The sequence below is a fragment of the Aegilops tauschii genome, chromosome 6, assembly GCF_002575655.3.
Source record: "Aegilops tauschii subsp. strangulata cultivar AL8/78 chromosome 6, Aet v6.0, whole genome shotgun sequence".
NCBI classification, from domain to species: Eukaryota; Viridiplantae; Streptophyta; class Magnoliopsida; order Poales; family Poaceae; genus Aegilops; species Aegilops tauschii.
This window is the reverse complement of record NC_053040.3, coordinates 108,568,019-108,586,702: the sequence shown is the minus strand read 5'-3', so window position 1 is coordinate 108,586,702 and position 18,684 is coordinate 108,568,019. Positions and strand designations below refer to the sequence as shown.

The following is an 18,684-nucleotide window of genomic DNA, read 5'->3' as shown; positions in this document are numbered from 1 at the left end:
GTCTCAACGATTTTGAGACTCCTCGTCATGTTCGTGATCACATCCGGGACTCCGAACAACCTTCGGTACATCAAATCACAAAACTCATAATACATATCGTCATCGAACGTTAAGCGTGCGGACCCTACGGGTTCGAGAACTATGTAGACATGACCGAGACTCATCTCCGGTCAATAACCAATAGAGGAACCTGGATGCTCATATGGGTTCCTACATATTCTACGAAGATCTTTATCGGTCAAACCGCATAACAACATACGTTGTTCCCTTTGTCATCGGTATGTTACTTGCCCGAGATTCGATCGTCGGTATCATCATACCTAGTTCAATCTCGTTACCGGCAAGTCTCTTACTTGTTCCATAGTGCATCATCCCGCAACTAACTCATTAGTTACATTGCCTGCAAGGCTTATAGTGATGTGCATTACTGAGAGGGCCCAGAGATACCTCTCCGAGACACGGTGTGACAAACCCTAATCTCGATCTATGCCAACCCAACAAACACCTTCGGAGACACCTGTAGAGCATCTTTATAATCACCCAGTTACGTTGTGACGTTTGATAGCACACAAGGTGTTCCTCTGGTATTCGTGAGTTGCATAATCTCATAGTTAGAGGAACATGTATAAGTCATGAAGAAAGCAATAGCAATAAAACTCAACGATCATAATGCTAAGCTAACGAATGGGGCTTGTCCATCACATCATTCTCTAATGATGTGATCTCGTTCATCAAATGACAACACATGTCTATGGTTAGGAAACATAACCATCTTTGATTAACGAGCTAGTCAAGTAGAGGCATACTAGGGACACTCTGTTTTGTCTATGTATGCACACATGTACTAAGTTTCCGGTTAATACAATTCTAGCATGAATAATAAACATTTATCATGATATAAGGAAATATAAATAACAACTTTATTATTGCCTCTAGGGCATATTTCCTTCACGCACTTGCTGCCTTGCCCCACGCTCCTCCCCGGAAAAAACGGCCCTCGACCCCGAGGGACTGCCGACACCACCGCCTCTGAGGCAGTGGAGAATGCGCCCCCGCGCCTTCGTGATCATGGGCGGCAACTACTTGGCGGGGCGGTGACGCGGGCCCATTAATGCGGACATACCGGCTGTGTGCCAGTGGCGATGCGGGCTCGTCCTAAGCTCAACCTCCAGGATGCGGCACCCGATCTGGACGTCGCGGTTGTGCGGGGCGACGTCGGTTCCTCCTTGACCCGCCGGAGTGGGGACTGCAGCTCGCGCTTCATGTGGTGGCGCGACGTGGACGATGGCTCCTCCTTGTATCACGCCGACGATGGTGGCGCCAGGCCCATGTGATGCAGCGAATGCTTCGTCGTGATCTCCATCTGACCGACGAATTCTTTGCCCCTTAGAGCGGCCTCGGCGAGATGGTAGGGCCGCTGCTTTGACTGCTGCTGCGTCGTCTGGTCCTCCTTGTCGTTGGAGGAGGACGATCTCCTCCTTGCCCGAGGAGCCGGCCGCCGTGGATGCCGAGTGGCATGGAGAGCAAGGGTGGCGGCGCCAAGATGCCCCGATGAAGAATTGCCACCGCCCCGCCTGCGGCGCGAACAACCATGACTTCGACATCGCCGCTGGAGTTTTTAGGGCTCGGAAAGGAGGTGGTGTGATGTGCATCGCCGGCGCGTGGCTTAAATAAGTGCGGTCACAGCCAGGCGAAGGGGCGGTCAACCCACTTCAATGCGACATAGCAGCCGGAGTTGGTTTCTTTGGACGTGGCATCCGCATTGAAGCGGTGACACCCGAGAAGTTGCGTTCGTCAACGCCGCCCTCACGTCTGGTCACGTCAAGCGACATCAATGCCCGCCACTACATGCTCTGGGCTAGCATGATTGCGACGCGACAAGCGGCTCAGGCGTTTGACTGAAAGCGTGGGAGAGGTGGGTGGATTTTTTTGGTGGACGCGGTTTGAACGCCCGCAAAGACCCCCCCCCCCCCCCAGTTTGTCTCCAGTTTGCAGAAAAAACACGTCCGGACCGGCCTGCGGACGGCGGACCGATACAACCCCTCGTTGGATGGCAAAACACATCTGGACCGTGTGGTCCGAACGGTTGCTGGCATTTTAAGGGTCCACATTGGAGATGCCCTTATATCCTATACTCTTGTTTTCCTACGATTCATTTATATGATTCTTATAGCAAAATTTTCACTCCACTGCAATGTTGCATGAGAAATCATTTGTTTTTTATGTGCACAATCAAACATAACGATAACGATAAGAACTTTGAAAGTCATCACTGATTGGAAGGGTTTTCAAAGGAATTTTGGACCATTCTAATCCTTAAATTGATTCGTAGGATTATATCAAATTTTTTAGGATTCATTTATACTAATTTTTATAGAAAAAATTTCATCCAGTTCAAAAATTAAGCTAGCCTCTTGCAAAAAAAAAAAAAAACGAGCCAAACAACGATAGGTGAATCAGAGAATTGCTGACCAGAAAGTTCTTGGGAAACAGGGGTCCGAACAGCAACAAGAGAGAATGTAATGCAGAAAAAAAGGTTTAAACCACATCGGGTCTCCTTTTCATCAGGGTGTCTTCCTGGTTAGCAAGAAAGATCTCATGTCATGTCATTACCATATCAACAGCTTAAGCTAGCGTTTGCTAAAAAGGGGCAGGTTATAGTACATGCTAGCAATACTGTTGAAGTGGTGCATACAAAAACTTCAGAACTGCTACCTATTGGATCAGCAGCAGCAATTGTGGCCATCATTCTCCTTCCCTGGGATACTTTCAGATGCTACTATGTCAACATAAGTGGGTTAAGTGGGTTCTGCATTTAGTTTTTCATTTGCATGTCAAGCACTATGGGAACTTGTAGTTTGTCCGGTCAAAGTTGATGTCCTATCTTCCTCTCGTTCAGCTTTGAGCGCTAAAACAGAGTGCCAGCCAGCCCGCTTGCTTGTTTGGTTCTCTCAATCAGAGCACAAATATTATGAACCACTCTGCAAAATTCATAGCACCAACCTTTCAACTGAACTGGCAATCAATAGCTGATTCTATTATGTCAGATTCAGTTATTTTGCCCCTGCGAGTCCATCCGCCCTGTCTACTTGAACCCAGAAGTACTCAGCAGACAAAACCTGCAAGAGCACAAGGCAAGTAGTTTGTCAAGTTATAAAATTGTCATCTTTGCCCATGGAATGTTCATCCACTGTCATTGTACAACATATATAAGCATCCTCTGTTTCAAGAAGACATGCTTGTTCTGATGCATGTCATATTATTCAGAATTTCAGATAAGAAAAGAAAGGGGAGATGGGACAATAAAGAACTGGCTGCAACATCCGGTGTAAGCTTTGTACAAGCAACAAGCACTGTGGTGGATCTTCACACACACACTTTAAGACTTCTTTTTTTTCTTTGTATTGGTTGGGGTGCGCCTGGCCTGGGCAGTAGTGCAACGCCCAGGCGACACATGAGAGCCTCACTAGCAAGCTAGTGTGCTGGACCCTTCCTCATAAAAAATAAATTTAATATCATTGTGGGCACATGGCCCACATATCAGATATTAAACTGATAAGAACAGATACTACACTTGATCTTAGCCAAAAGGCCGAGAAAGGTATGCTTCAGAACACTGCCCTGGGTCTTCCTTTATAAACTCTCTGAACCGCTACTCTCTGTTGCACAGGCGAGGTGGTACTAAACCAACAACGGGTCATTACAAACCTAATCCTGTGCGTCCGGGCTATTTCTCCCAGTTTGGACTTGTTGGCCCAGCTAAAGTATAGCAGCCCAGATGCCTCGATAGCCCACTAACGTTGCTTCTTGCTTCATACCCATGGCCTCACGGGTTGCTAAAAAAAACCATGGCCTCACAGGAGTAATTTAGCAAAAAAGAAGGAACTACTTTGCTGGCACATGGCAGCTCATCTGAGAATTCATCTTAGCCGGAAGAACAGCGCCGACACAACATCATCTAGGAATTACTAGAACAGAGCTACAACCCACAAAGAAATGTTCAAGTAAAAAAAATGTGATGAAAAATGTTCAACTAAATTGATGAGCCCAACTCCGATACGTCTCTAGAAATCAGTCATGGTGCCAATGCAAGTCCTCACAAAGTGGCAATCCATGGTCCACAATGATGCACTGATGAAGCCGGAAGAAGAGATGAAGCTAGAAAACCGCACTTCTTCTTGCCATCAGATTCTGGGAAAAAAAAGGCACAACACAAGCGTCTGTCTTGCTTTTGCCACAGCATGCTAGCTGCATTTCACACCATTGATACACCAGGGATCGCGTGAAACTTAATTGGACAAAAGCGATTACTGGGGTAAGAACTCCAAAACGGCGACAAAGGGGGGCCTCCTCTTTGATATGAGCAACCAGCTGAAGAATAAGCATCTGGTTTCCATGATAGCTCCGTAGGAAAATTATGCAGCCACTCCAGTTTTCGTACATGACGGTACATCAAGATTGCACATAACATGCCTTACCTTAGCCTTTGCTCTCGTTCAGGTCATATCCTTTTTGCAGGTGTACATATGAAATAAGCATCAGTTTGTTCTGTTTCAAGAAAACATGCTTGTTCTGATGCATGCCATATTATTCAGAATTTCAGATAAGGAAACAGAATGAGACGAGAAAAAACAAAGAACTGGCTGCAAAATCCGGTGCAAGCTTTGCTTAAACAACAAGCACTGTGGTGCATCTTCACCCACACAATTTTTTTTAATACAAGAGTAGTAACACAACTAAGAAGAAAAATGATTAAATCACATCATAGTTAGCAAGAAAGATGCCATGCCATGTCACTATCATACCAGCAGCTTAAGCCAGCATTTTTAAAAACAGCAAGCAGGTTAAGGGATTGTGGTGCATACAGAAACTTCAGAACTGTCACCTATTTGATCAGCAGTAGCATTTGTAGCCACCATTTTCCTCTCTGGAGATAGTTTCAAATGCTACTACGTCAAGAAAAGCGCAAGCCCTCACTTCTTGAGCATTTAACTTCTCATTTCCAAGACAACCTGTAACAGAATTTTGTAGTTTGTCCGGTCAAAGTTGTTGTTCTATCTTCTGTGGTGACACCGGTCCTCTCGTTCAGCTTTGAGCGGCAAAACAGAGTGCCAGCCAGCCAGCCCACTTGTTGCTTCTCTCAATCAGAGCACAAATTTTATCAAGCACTCTGCACCGAGTAACACTCAAACAACTGGAAAGAAACCGTAGTACAGCCCAACCCGCACATACTGAAGACTGAAGAGCATCATAACTTTTCAACTGAACTGGCGATCAACTAATACGTCTGTAACTAAATATAAGACATTTTTTTTAGTTACAGAGGTAGTAGCTGATTCTGTTCTGTGAGATTCAGTTATTTTGCCTCTGCGAGTCCACACGCTACCCTGTCTACTTGAACCCAGAAGTAACAACAGGCAAAATCTGCAAGAGCATAGGGCCCTCCGAATGTTCCTTGACTATACCGCTGAGATTATACAACATAAGCATCTAGCTTCTTCTGTTTCAAGAAAACATGCTTGAGGCATGTCATACTATTCAGGATTTCAGATAAGGAAACAAAGGGAGATGGGACAAGAACAAAGAACTGGCTGCAACATCCGGTGTAATATACTACTTGTGCAAAGCTTTGCACAAGCGACAAGCACTGAGGTTGATCTTTTCACAAGATTAGGAAAACAATTATGTTTGGCAACATGGGGTGTAAGCTTTGCACAAACAACGCTCATTTTGGTGGATCTTGACACACATTTTTTTTGTTAATAGTACAAGACTAAATCTTTTCCTTTGTATTGGTTGGGGTGCGCCTGGCCTGGGTAGTAGTGCAACGCCCAGGCGACACATGAAGGCCCCACTAGCTAGCTAGTGTGGTGGACCCTCCCCCATAAAAAATAAATTTAATATCGTTGTGGGCACATGACCCACATATCAGATATTAAACTGATAAGAACAGATACTACACTTGATCTTAGCCAAAAGGCCGAGAAAGGTATGCTTTGAAATGATGTCCTGGGTCTCCTTTTATAGCTCTCTCAACCGCTCCCCTGTGTTGCGCGGGCGAGGTGGTACTAAACCAACAATGAGTCATTAGAAGAAACCTGTCCATGTGCATCCTGACTCTATTTTCTGCCGTGTTGGACTCGTTGGCCCAACCAAACTATAGCAAGCAGCCCAGATGCCTCAACAGCCCAATAACGTGGCCTATTCGTTCAGACTCATGGCCTCAGGGAGGGGAGCCCCTATTTGACGCGCTCTGCGTCAAATTGGCGGCCTGACGCACAGAGAGGGACCTGACTGGGCCGGCCCATTGAGTTATACCACGGGACGAAAAATATAGCATGGAAAAACAAAAGCGCGGGACCTGGGAATCGAACCTGACACCAATCGCCTACTATCAAGCACAACTAGCCACTCGGGCAAACGAGTACTGCTGCCCATTAAGCAGTGCGTTACTTATAGAACTAACCATACATGTGGAACCGGAATGATATATTTTACTTAAAGAACTAACCATAGATGTGCGTTTTTATTTTGAATGATTTCATTTAAAAAAACTGAGTGTTTTGTCAAAACAAACACTTTTCAAATTGGCGAATTCCTTGAAAAAACTGATTTTTTTAAAAGCAGGAAATTGAACTTGCGACAAAATTTGAGAAAACACAATGAAATTTTGAAAATTCTGAGTATATTTTAATTTTCAACAAAAATATGACGCATGTGATCAATTTTTCAGAATTGCGAACAAATTTTGAAACATGAATAAATTTCAAATTCATGAACAAAATTATAAAAACGCAAACATTTTTCGAATCTGTGAACAAATTTTGAAACTGCGAACATTTTTCAAAATTTTGAACAAATTTTGAAACATGAACAAATTTCAAAATCGTGAACAAAATTATAAAATTGTGAATATTTTTCGAATTCTGAACAAATTTTGAAACCATATTTTTTATATTGTGAACAAATTTTAAAGCATGAATAAATTTCAAATTCGTGAACAAAATGATAAAATTGTCAACATTTTTCGAATCAGCGAATTGTTTTTGAAAACCGTGAACATTTTTGAATTGTCAACAAATTTTGGAACATGAATAAATTTCAAATTCATGAACAAAATTATAAAAACGCGAATATCTTTCGAATCTGTGAACAAATTTTGAAACTGCGAACATTTTTAAAATTGCAAACAAATTTTGAAACATGAACAAATTTCAAAATCGTGAACAAAATTATAAAATTGTGAACATTTTTGGAATTCTGAAATATTTTGAAACCGTATTATTTTATATTGTGAACAAATTTTAAAACATGAATAAATTTCAAATTCGTGAACAAAATTATAAAATTGTGAACATTTTTTGAATCAGCGAACAAATTTTGAAAACAGTGAACATTTTTTATTTGTGAACAAATTTTGGAACATGAACAAATTTCAAATTCATGAACAAAATTACAAAATTGTGAACATTTTTCGTTAAACCGTGAACATTTTTTTAATTGTGGAAAAAATTTCAATTATGATGCAATTTCAAAAATCGTGAACAAAATTATAAAATTGTGAACAAATATTAAAACCGTAAACTTTTTTGAATTGTGAACAAATTTTGAAACTGTGAACATTTTTCAAATTTTGCACAAACTTTTAATCCGTGATTTTTTTAATTTTGCACAAATTTTAAATTAATATAAAAACGAAATAGAAACAAAAGAAAAAAAGAAAAAGGAAAATGATTGAAAGTAAAATAAAAAAGAAAATAGAAAAAACAGAATAAAGAAACAAAAGAAAAAAAAGAAAAAGGAAAATAAGAGAAAAGAAAAAAAAGAAATTAGAAAAAAGGAATAAAGGAAAAACCGATTCAAGGAATCTTCTAGAAGTTTCCCAAACCAAAAAAACCAGCTGGGAACCTTCTAGAAGGTTTCCAAAAACAGGGGCGTTTGAACGGTTAAACGGGCCGGCCCGCTGCGTCGCTGCTCGGTCGCTCGTCTGTGCGAAGCGTCGGCAGTTTGACGCAGCGAGCGGCAAATAGGATTTTCCCTCAGGGAGTGCTTTCTGATCTGTCGAGTAACACAAAAGGACATATCTTAGCCCGAGTTAGCAACACTTTCTGAATTAATTTAGTCATAAAAACGTAATAAAAGCAAACTTTTTTTTCTCGAATACGCACAAGCATGCGTATCATATATTAAAGCAAACCTTTTGTGATTTGGGTGGGCAGGGATTTAACTTCAACAACTTGATGGACCTGTGTACGCTATTTAAACGACTTGTTTGTATTTCCTAATCAGAAGAGTGTAATAGTAGCCACAGGTACAGTGATACTTTTGCTCTCTCTTTTTCAAAACTGAACCACTCTGCTACACTTTCTTCTCTTTTTCTTTTTTTGCGAGTCACTCTGCTGCACTGGTTATTATTGTCATATTGCCACCAGCAGCCAGCATCATCTAGACATCAGAACGGAACTATAACCCAGGCAAATGTTCAACTAAGCTGACAAGCAATTAGCCCGATTCCCCGATATGTCTCAGACTCGGAGGAATCAGTCACGGTAAAACTGCAACTCCTCACAGTCCACCAGGCAACGCCGGCATGCTTCCCATGACTATGCACCTCTTCTTGCCGTTAGACCTCTGAAGACTGAAGACTAGCTGCATTTTCACACCATTGCTTTATCAGAGAGATAGGATTGTGTACAACTAAATTGAACAAAAGCGACTACTCGAAGAAGAAATCCAGATTCCAGAACGGCGCCAAAGGAGGGCCTCCTCATTGATATAAGCCAGCAGTCTATATTAGTCCCTGAGGAAAACTATGCAGCCACTCTAGTTTTCGTACACGACGTACAAACAGCACAGCATTTCACATACCTTCCTCTTAGCCTTTTGCTATTGTGCAGCTCATCTCCTTTATTGCAGGTGCACATGGAAAATTTCAGGTCGCCTTGTGATGCAAAATATTACACAAGTACTGTCATTACGTGGAGCTGAATATAGGGGTGCAGTGCTGTTTTGTTGAACTGAATACAGTACAGAAAAACATCGCTTGCAAATATTCAGAAGATCAACTCAGTAGCACATAAAACTAGATAGATAGGTTCTATTCAGCAGGAAAGCAATCTCACACATCACAGGGAGATCTATTCAGGTAATGCTCCCAAGTGAAAATAAAGGCTGTCCAGGTTGCCGCGTCTCTGGCTGATCGTGCTGCTGCTAGGGGGAGGCTGCGAATTGCTGATGGTGCTCACTGCTCAAGGTTGAGTGGTTCGGCTCCTTCTCTGTTTAGAGCAGATCATCATTTTGGCTGGTGCTGCAAGGCTCTATTTTGTTCACTGGGGTTTGATGCCCGCTGAAAAACTGTTGCCTAGCCTATCTATTCTATGTTTTTGGGTAGCAGATTGTCCCCTGTTCGGTGATGTTGGTGTTAACAGGTTTTTGCCCCACGGCAGGTGCTCGAGTTTCGAGCATTTTTTTCTTTTAGAAAAGGAGAATGACCCCCCGCCTCTGCATTTGGGCAATGCATACGGCCACTTTATTAATTATTCTCATAAGACCTTACAAAGTCATATAACAGCAAGACTAAAGCCACCGTCTAAACAACAACTGTCGCTACACCTATCCAATTGATGAATGGGCGCAGATAGTCTGAGCCTAATACCAAACAGACATCGCAGCCAAACCTAAACATCTAAGACATGAGGTCCCAACCAGGACGCCTGCCGGGTATGGGGCACCTACCAGTCCGGCGCACTCCTCAACCAGGACGCCTGCCGGGTATGAGGCCGCCGCAGCCACCTGCCATCAATCCATCTTCAGAGTTGTACTGTTGCATGTACCGTGCTAGGTCTCCCTGCCATCGACGCCACCACGACGCCCGACAGTGTCGTCCTCCTGCGCGAGCCCATCCTCCCACAGCGAACTCCGAATCTGCACTGCGCCATGCCGTCAAGATCCGTCGCCATCAGTGTGTAGGATGAATCACCGCTCCACCAAAGAATCCATCATCTGGTCCCTCGATCACGTGTGTACCTCCAAGAATGACGCCCCCAAGGGAGGAAGCGCCGCCGTCATCCGATCATCCAATCTAGGGTTTCCCCCGGAGATAGCAGAGAGTGGTCTTGAACTTCTCCACAGCGATGCCTTCAAGAAGGGAACGACGCAGATAGCACCGCCACCGCCGGCCTTAGAGCATTTCTAGTAGTACCCCTAAACCCTCAAACCCTCAAAAATAACCGCTTTTTTACGGGTTGAGACGAAAAATTCCTAAAGAATAGAACCCCTTAACCCTTAAACCCTCAAAAAAATTTAGAGGCTCAACCCCTATTCTCCTTCCCAGCCTGTAGAAACAGGGGTTGGCCAGCCCAACCCCTCCCCGACCCGGTTCCATCGCCAACGACGCGCGGGAGGGAATTTTCAGCTCCCCCTCCTCGGATCCGGCCGCCGCGGCCTCCGGCCGCCCTCCCGCCGTGGCGCGCCGGCGCTCCATCCCCGGCCGCCCCTCCGCCTCCCCGCCCCGCCGTGCGCCCTCCTCCCCGCCCCGGCCGCCCTCCCGCCGGCCGCCCCTCCCGCCTCCCCTGCGCCGCCGCGGCCCGGCCGCCCTCCCGCCTCCCCTCCCGCCTTGACCGGCCGCCCAGGAGCCGGCATCGAGGAGCCGCGCCGCCGCCCTGCCCTCCCGCCGGTCGCCCAGGCCGTCCAAGCCGCGCCGCCGCCCTGCCCTCCCGCCGGCCGCCCCGGCCGCCCTCCCGTCGGCCGCCTCCGCCGCCTCCTCCGAGTGAGGATGCAACCACTCATGGTCGGCTCCGGGATGATCTAGTAGAGCACCACTGGCAGTTGGATGGGCGGCGCATTGGCCCATGATGTATCTTTGTTTTACTTTTCTATGTCCTATTTGATTAGAACAATTAGTGTAATTTGCTCAAACATTGTTGTAATAATTTGAATGATTATTGTTTTATTCGGTGTTGTAATAGTAACTAGAATAATTATTGTTTTATGTCAAATGTGATGGAATTTATGATATGTCATATGATGAAATGTGATGAAATGTGTGATATATGAAATGACAGTTTTAAAGGTTGGGGTTGAGGCAAAGACTAGAACCCTCAAATCCAACCCTTAAAGCAGTTTAAGGGTTGGGTTTGAGGGTTCTAGTCTTTGCCCCTGTTTTTCAACCCTTAAAAGTGTCAAAAACTAGCACTTCTCAACCCTTAAAACTGCTATAAGGGTTTGAGGGTTTGAGGGTTCTACTAGTAATGCTCTTAGCAGACGCCGAAGGCAAGTTTTCACCCAGATCCGTTCGAAGGGATCCAACTCTCGTGCACGGGCCGCCGTCACCACCAGCACCACCAGGCAGAATCCTAGAGCACCAGCAGATCAGCGAGCCGCCAGCACCACCGCATCCAGATCGCCGGCCACGCCGGGCCGCCGCCATCCCCCGCGCCGTCCGGGTCAGAGACGGAGCCGCCGACCGCGCACAGGGACCACCGCCACCTGCACACGCCGGAGCGCCGCCGAGAGCCCAGCGCCCACCACCGCTTGCCGAGGGTCGCCGCCGCGCACAACCAGCCAGCCGACCACCTCCGGCAGAGGAGAAGGCCACCACCGCCGCACTCGGGGCCGGAGACCCCGGCTTCCTCATGCTGCGGAACTAGCCCAGGAACCCGCAAACTGACGTTGGAGACCTTGACCGTCCGCCATCGCAGTTGCAGATCCTGGCCGCCGAGTCCCCGTGACACTAACGTTGAACGGACGGTGCGGAACGCCGCCGCCTCGATCCAATCTATGGCCGAGGAGATCCACCGCCGCTGCCACGCCACACGGGCTTTGCCCCGCGACGCCTCCGTCAGCGGCGGCGGGAGGGAGGAGCTTGGTGGGGAGGACGCCTCGAGCCGGCCGGCGGGGGCTGCCCCGGTGCGACCCGGCGTGGCCGCACGGGAGCAGGGGTTGGGCCTTTTTTCTTCTGCGGATCCCTCTCTCACGTTTCGAGCATTTGTGTGTTGGGTTTCTTGTTATATGCCCCAACTCGCCTCTCCCCTTTCTAGTTTCCTTCCATCTGGTAATAATTGTTGAATCTATCATTCTGGAACTTGGGTACTGAATATTTCCGTTATGAAATTAATGAAAAGGGGTGAGAGCCCGGTTGGAAAAAAAGGCTAAGCATCCTTTGTCTTCTGCGATGCAGCAACAAGAATTTGCTTTCAGGCAACCTAACTAATTCATATAACCAATCAAGACTAAAAATTATTCTTTTATACTATTATAATCATTTTTTTACTTTAAACAATCAAGACTAAAATTATTCTTTTATATTACAATCAAAAGGCTTTTTTTACTTTGTATTGGTTAGGGTGCGCCAGGCTTGGGCAGTAGTGCAACGCCCAAGCGACACATGAGGGTCCTACTAGCAAGCTAGTGTGGTGGATCCTCCCTCACCAAAATTAAATTTAATATCGCTGTGAACACACGGACCACATATCAGATATTAAACTGATAAGAACAGATACTACACTTGATCTTAGCCAAAAGGCGAGAAAGGTATGCATTAGAACGCTGCCCTCTGCCTCCTTTATCGAAAAAGGGTTTCCCCCGCTTTGTATTCCAAAGCAACCAACGCCGATACAAGGATCGCTGGGGCGAACAGCACAACAAGCCCAAAAGAAAAAGAAGAAGAAACAAATGCCAACAACGGCAGCTCGACAAAGCGCGGATGACCCGCCACTGCTACGCCCTCCAGAAACAAACCACCACAACCCGAGGCTCCGAACCGCCGCGTACCAAGCAGCACCTCCAAGAAGGAATGCGACGCCGACGACGCTGCTGCCCGGACATGTCCTAGAGTTTCCCCCGGCACGCGGAGGGAGGTGGGGGATGGATATCACCGACACCCTCCAGGAAGGAATGGTGGCACCCGTAGGTGTCACCGCATCGGAGCCGAAGAACCGGCAAGGATTTCTCCTGCACTCCATCCCCACCGCCCAACGGACCGGAGCCGACCAGCCAGACCGCCGTCCACCACCATGCGTCATCGCGGTTGCGCCGCCACCCACGCCGCCTCACTGCGGACACCAACACGAGGCCAAGAGGACCGGAGAGAAGCGCCCCACGGAGGGAGAAGCAACACCGAAGCCCAACGGGAGGGAACCACCTCCACCGCCGTCATGCGGGAGGCCAGAACCTCCGACACCGTCGCGGTAGCCGTTTGGACGCGGCAGCAGGGCATGCCAGGCCACCCCTGGCCCGGCCAGGCCCGAAACGAGCCCGCTAAGCCCCGCCGCCACGCTGCAGCAAGCCCGCGATGGCGCCGCCAGCACCCTGCCGCTCTTCGCCTCTCCCCCGCCTCCTCGAGGACGCGCCGCAGCCGCATGCCACCGCCAGCCCGCCCGGGCCCAAATGGGGCCCGAAGGGCCCAGATCTGGGCCGAGCGGACACCGCCAGACCGCGCCGCCGCGCTACCCCGCCACCAACGGCGATGCCACCGCCCAGCCATCCGCCTGCGCAGCGCCAGGATCCCGCCGCCACGCCGGACCGCCGCCGCCTAGGGACACCCCCCAGCCCGCTCCGTCCAGCGCCAGAGGAGAGCCAAGGGAGGAATTGTGAGGGGGCCGCCGCCGCCAGCGTCGCCCGGGCCAGGCCCGGCGGTGAGCGCCAACGAGGGCGGCGGGGAGGGAAGGAGGGGGAGGGGGCTGGAGAAGAGGGTCACGGCGCGGACGGTTGCCCGCGGGGGCGATGCGGTCGCGAGAGCCCGCGGGGGAAAATTCTCATGTTATCTTTTTTTCTCCTCTGCCTCCTTTTATAGCTCTCTTGGCTCACTGTGCTGCTTGCGTGGGCGAGGTGGGACTAAACAAGTTCATGGTGGGGGAATGCAGCCGACGGGATCCCAGAAGGTTTAAGGGAAGACAGGAAGTCAAGAAGAAAAATTGCTACATCGTGTGAGCCACTGCTATGTACTCTACAATACTTTAGCAAAAGCAACTAGGCCTAAAATGTTTTAACCTTGTGTTAATAATGGTTAATTACAGGGTTAGCCAAAGCAATTAGGACTATTTTTTTTACTTTGTATTGGTTGGGGTGCGACACGTGAGAGCCCCACTAGCAAGCTAGTGTGATGGACCCTCCCCCACAAAAAATAAATTTAATATCGTTGTGAGCACATGGCACACATATCAGATATTAAATTGATAAGAACAGATACTACACTTGATCTTAGCCAAAAGGCCGAGAAAGGTATGCCTTAAAACGATGTCTTGTGTCTCATTACACTTTACATTGTGTTGCCCAGGCGAAGTGGTACTAAACAAGCGGGGGTCAACTAGAACCAAACCTGTCTCTGTGCCTCCCTAATATTTCTCTCGTTTTGGACCTGGCCCAACGGCCTCAAGAGCCCTAACGAGGCTTTAGTTTTTCATGCTCTCGGCCTCACGGAAGCCCAAAAGGACATAATTAATTAACTATTGCTAGCATCTGGTAGCTCATACAGCAGCTACTTCTGATCATGGTCCAATTCTTTTGGACCTAGGACAAAATCAAGGAAATAAGGGCAAACACTGTTTTAAATATGAAAAGATGTGGGAGCAACATGAAGATCTGGCCGGTACAGTTTTCTCTGAATGGGCAGCTGGGGGTCCATGCGGGACTGTCCAGCAGCTTCATGATAAGCTGATGCGAGTCTCGAAGGGTTTAACAACCTGGAGCAGGACATCGTTCGGGAGCGTCAGGTGGGAGATTAAAGATTTGAAGCAGAAGCTGCACGAGCTCCGGAACGACCCACAAAGAACAGCCCCTACGCATGTTGAGCTAAAAATAAATGAGAGGCTTGTTGAGCTCTTCCATTGCGGGGAAATAATGTGGAGACAACGAGCCCGCATCGAATGGCTCTCATCAGGAGACAAAAACACAAAATTCTTCCATCTCCGTGCTAGCATGAGAAGGAAGAAGAATATGATCAAAGCCTTGGAGAATGCTTTGGGGATATTGGTAACTGATCCGGCAGAATTAAAAGTGATGGCAAACAATTTTTATAAGCATCTCTACACATCGGAGGAACCCAGGGTATACAACAGGTTATTGACCTTGTACCTCGTAAAGTGACGGCTTCTATGAATAATGATTTGTGTGCACCTTACAAGAGGGAAGAGGTCAAAACCGCACTCTTTCAGATGTTTCCTACAAAGGCTCCGGACCCTGATGGCTTTCCTGCTCATTTTTATCAAAAACACTGGGATATTTGTGGAGATGATGTAACAGATATAGTGCTCAGAATTGTTAGGGGAGAAGAGAACCCGGAGTGCATCAACGACACCATCCTAGTGCTGATTCCAAAGGTGACAAACCCCTCGCTTCTCTCACAGTTTAGACCTATAAGTCTTTGCAATGTGATTTACAAGATAGCTTCTAAAGTAGTGGCAAACAGATTAAAACTTGTGCTTCCGGACATAATATCAGAGGAACAGTCAGCCTTTGTACCTGGAAGGTTGATAACAGACAATATTATATGTGCCTATGAATGCCTACACTTTATGAAGCGGAACAGGTCAAAAAACAATAGCTCGTGTGCTTTGAAGCTTGACATGATGAAAGCCTATGGCAGGTTGGAGTGGTCATATCTGAGGGCCATCATGATTAAGTTGGGATTCGCACATCAATGGGTTGACACAGTTATGCACATGGTATCTTCTGTTTCTTTCTCGGTTTTGTTTAATGGTGAAAAACTAGAGAGTTTTAGTCCATCCAGAGAAATTCGGCAGGGAGATCCTATCTCCCCTTACCTATTTTTGATTGCAGCAGAGGGCCTTTCGTGCCTCCTGAAATCTAGTTCTCAGTCATCTTTGTCAGGTATTAAGGTGGCCCCTACGGCTCCGGCCATAAACCATCTTTTATTTGCTGATGACAGCCTTTTGCTTTTCAAGGCTAGTGTTGAGGGTGCAGAGCAAGTATCAAACCTGCTGAATATTTATTGTGGAGCCTCGGGGCAAAGGATTACTAATGACAAGTCATCTATATTCTTTAGCAAGGGATGTCCCCAAGCTACAAGAGAGGGAGTGAAGGACCGACTCCAAGTTCAGAATGAGTCTCTCAGCGAGCGCTATTTGGGAATGCCAATCGATGTGGGTCACTCAAAGAATAGGACGTTTAAATACTTACGAGATCGAGTTTGGGAGAAGGTAAAAGGATGGATGGAAAAACTTTTGTCGGCTGCGGGGAAGGAGGTTCTTATCAAATCAGTGGCTCAAGCGATTCCGGTGTACTCTATGTCATGTTTCAGATTACCCAGAGGGCTTTGCGACAGTGTTACATCAATCATAAGGCAATTCTGGTGGGGAAGTAAGAGGGAAAAGCGAAAACCAGCATGGGTGGCGTGGGACATTTTGACAACACCTAAATATATGGGGGGGCCTAGGTTTTCGCGACCTGGAACTTTTTAACTTAGTTCTGCTTGCGAGGCAAGCATGGAGGTTGATGGATGATCCTGGATCTTTGAGTGCAAGAATTTTGAAGTCAGTATACTACCCTGATGTGTGCCTCTTAGATGCAGAGTTGGGACCTCACCCTTCTCAAATTTGGAGGTCTATTATAGATGGAAGAGATGTTATGGCTCAAGGGATAATTCGAAGAATAGGAGATGGAGAATCCACTGATATCTGGAAACACAATTGGATTCCAAGGGAGAGTTACAGACGCCCAATCACTTCGTTGATCCAATCGCCCCCACAAATGGTAGCGCAACTGATTGAAACAACCACAGCCTCATGGAAAGAGGATTTAGTTCGGTCAGTCTTTACACCGTTTGATGCTGAAGCAATACTAATGATCCCTTTGTGTACAAGTAGAGTTGAGGATTTTTTGGCTTGGAGTGAAGAACCTCGGGGCTTTTTCTCGGTCGGCTCTGCATATCGTATGTTGGTCAGGACGAAAATAAATAGGGAGAGCTGGTTGGAAGGCCGGGAGGGGTCCTCAAGCAATCAGGAGAGCAAGGAGTGGAAGTCACTTTGGAAAGTTCAAGTTCAATCTAAACTGAGGGTTTTCATGTGGAGATTGTCAAGGCACTCAATCCCATCCGGGGAAGTTCTGCACCACCGAAACATGGCCACAACTCCGGCTTGTCCTTTATGTGGGGTTCACGATACTTGGAGACACGCCTTATTAAACTGTCCTGTATCCCGCAGCACATGGGCTTTGAGCGTGGATGAGATTATTATCCAGCAAAGCATACATCAGGAGGAGGATGCTAAGGAATGGATTTTCGCCATGCAAGCTGTGCTCTCCGTTGAAGATTTTGTCAGGTTTGTCGTTACTCTCTGGGCGATCTGGGATGCGCGTCGGAAAGCCATACACGAAGGTATTTTCAGGAGCCCGCAGGTCATTCATGGCTTTATTGCTTCTTACTTGTCGGAGATACAAGCTCTTGTCCCGAACAGAGTGAACCATGGGAGTGCAGCGGCAAGGCCAACTGGCTGGTTGCCACCGCCTGAACATCATGTGAAAATAAATGTTGATGCAGCCGTGGGCAGAAGAGGTGAGTATGGCGCAGTTGGTGCTCTATGCAGAGATGGTACAGGTAAATTCCTGGGAGCTTCAGCTTTTGTTTACACCTCCATTGGTGATCCAGCAACATTGGAATCCTTAGCAATACGAGAAGGTATAGCGCTAGCCAAGGACCTGAACGAGCACCGGGTGCATATTGCTTCTGATTGTAAGGGGGTGGTCGAAGAAGTTCATAAAGGAAGCGCTGCTGCATATGGAGCAATTGTCCAAGAGATCAAACTTTATCTTTCTTCGTTTGTTTCTTGTAATTTAGTTCATGAGTTTAGGAGCTCAAATTTTGAGTCTCGCAATCTAGCGAAGCATGCTTTGAGGTTGGGGGCGGGCCGCCATGTTTGGTTAGGCCAGCCCGACGGGATTTCCTTCGTCCCTGTAAATGTGGTGACGGTTTGAAATAAAAGCTACGTGGGATTGTCTCAAAAAAAATCTGGTAGCTCATCCTTGGCTCAAAAGAAAAACAAAATCTGGTAGCTCATCCAAGAATTCATTTCTTCGCCTGGATTAGCAAGGTTTCCTAAATCAGTTTAGTTTTAAAATATGAAAACCAAGCTTTTGTTATTTGGGTGTGCAGAGATTTAACTTTAAGAACTTGATGAATCTGCGAAATCTATTGAAACGACAACTAATCTGCTCCAGCTAAAAACCAGAGACTGTGAAGATAGCTCCCATTGCAAGCATGGAATAAAAACGTCCACAAATAATCTGACAGAGAATTCTCTGCAATGCTCATGCCGTATTCACAGCTTACAAAGTGCCAGCCACCACGTGGTGCTAAATGTTAAGTACAGATATTCGTACAACCTAGAAAATGCATTTCCTATATAGGGATGCCGTGCTACTCTGTTGAACATTTGCAAATATTCAGAAGATCAACTATAGCAACACACACATAGAGAGTGGATTTTCAGTACCCGGGTGTCCAGGCACCCCCTTATCAACACCGTAGGTCCAGATTCCAGCACCTAGGGATATGTACCGGGTACTGTAGCAATCATTTGATTAGGAGGTGCTAACCACGGGAGGCTGGGCACATTTCATATGGAGTTGTGCCTAGTCTGGCACTATGCCTCGTAGGTTGATTCCCCCTAGTAACCTAGGCACTGTAGCAGATTCCACAACCCTCTCTCTTCTGTCTTCTCTCACATACAG

At 46.9% G+C, this 18,684-nt stretch overlaps 3 non-coding genes and 1 pseudogene across 3 annotated transcripts; all 4 read right to left on the bottom strand.

Annotated features, from left to right (window-relative positions):
- Nucleotides 1-3,408: 3,408 nt before the first annotated feature.
- LOC120967743 (U2 spliceosomal RNA) lies at nt 3,409-3,605 on the bottom strand. The gene has a single exon (XR_005761460.1). It is a non-coding gene; the product is annotated as a U2 spliceosomal RNA (small nuclear RNA).
- A 2,191-nt stretch (nt 3,606-5,796) lies between these two features.
- LOC120967744 (U2 spliceosomal RNA) lies at nt 5,797-5,993 on the bottom strand. Its single transcript, XR_005761461.1, has one exon. It is a non-coding gene; the product is annotated as a U2 spliceosomal RNA (small nuclear RNA).
- A 6,346-nt stretch (nt 5,994-12,339) lies between these two features.
- LOC120967747 (U2 spliceosomal RNA) lies at nt 12,340-12,535 on the bottom strand. Its single transcript, XR_005761464.1, has one exon. It is a non-coding gene; the product is annotated as a U2 spliceosomal RNA (small nuclear RNA).
- Nucleotides 12,536-14,059: 1,524 nt separating this feature from the next.
- LOC120967494 (U2 spliceosomal RNA) lies at nt 14,060-14,224 on the bottom strand (annotated as a pseudogene).
- Between the last annotated feature and the right edge of the window lie 4,460 nt (nt 14,225-18,684).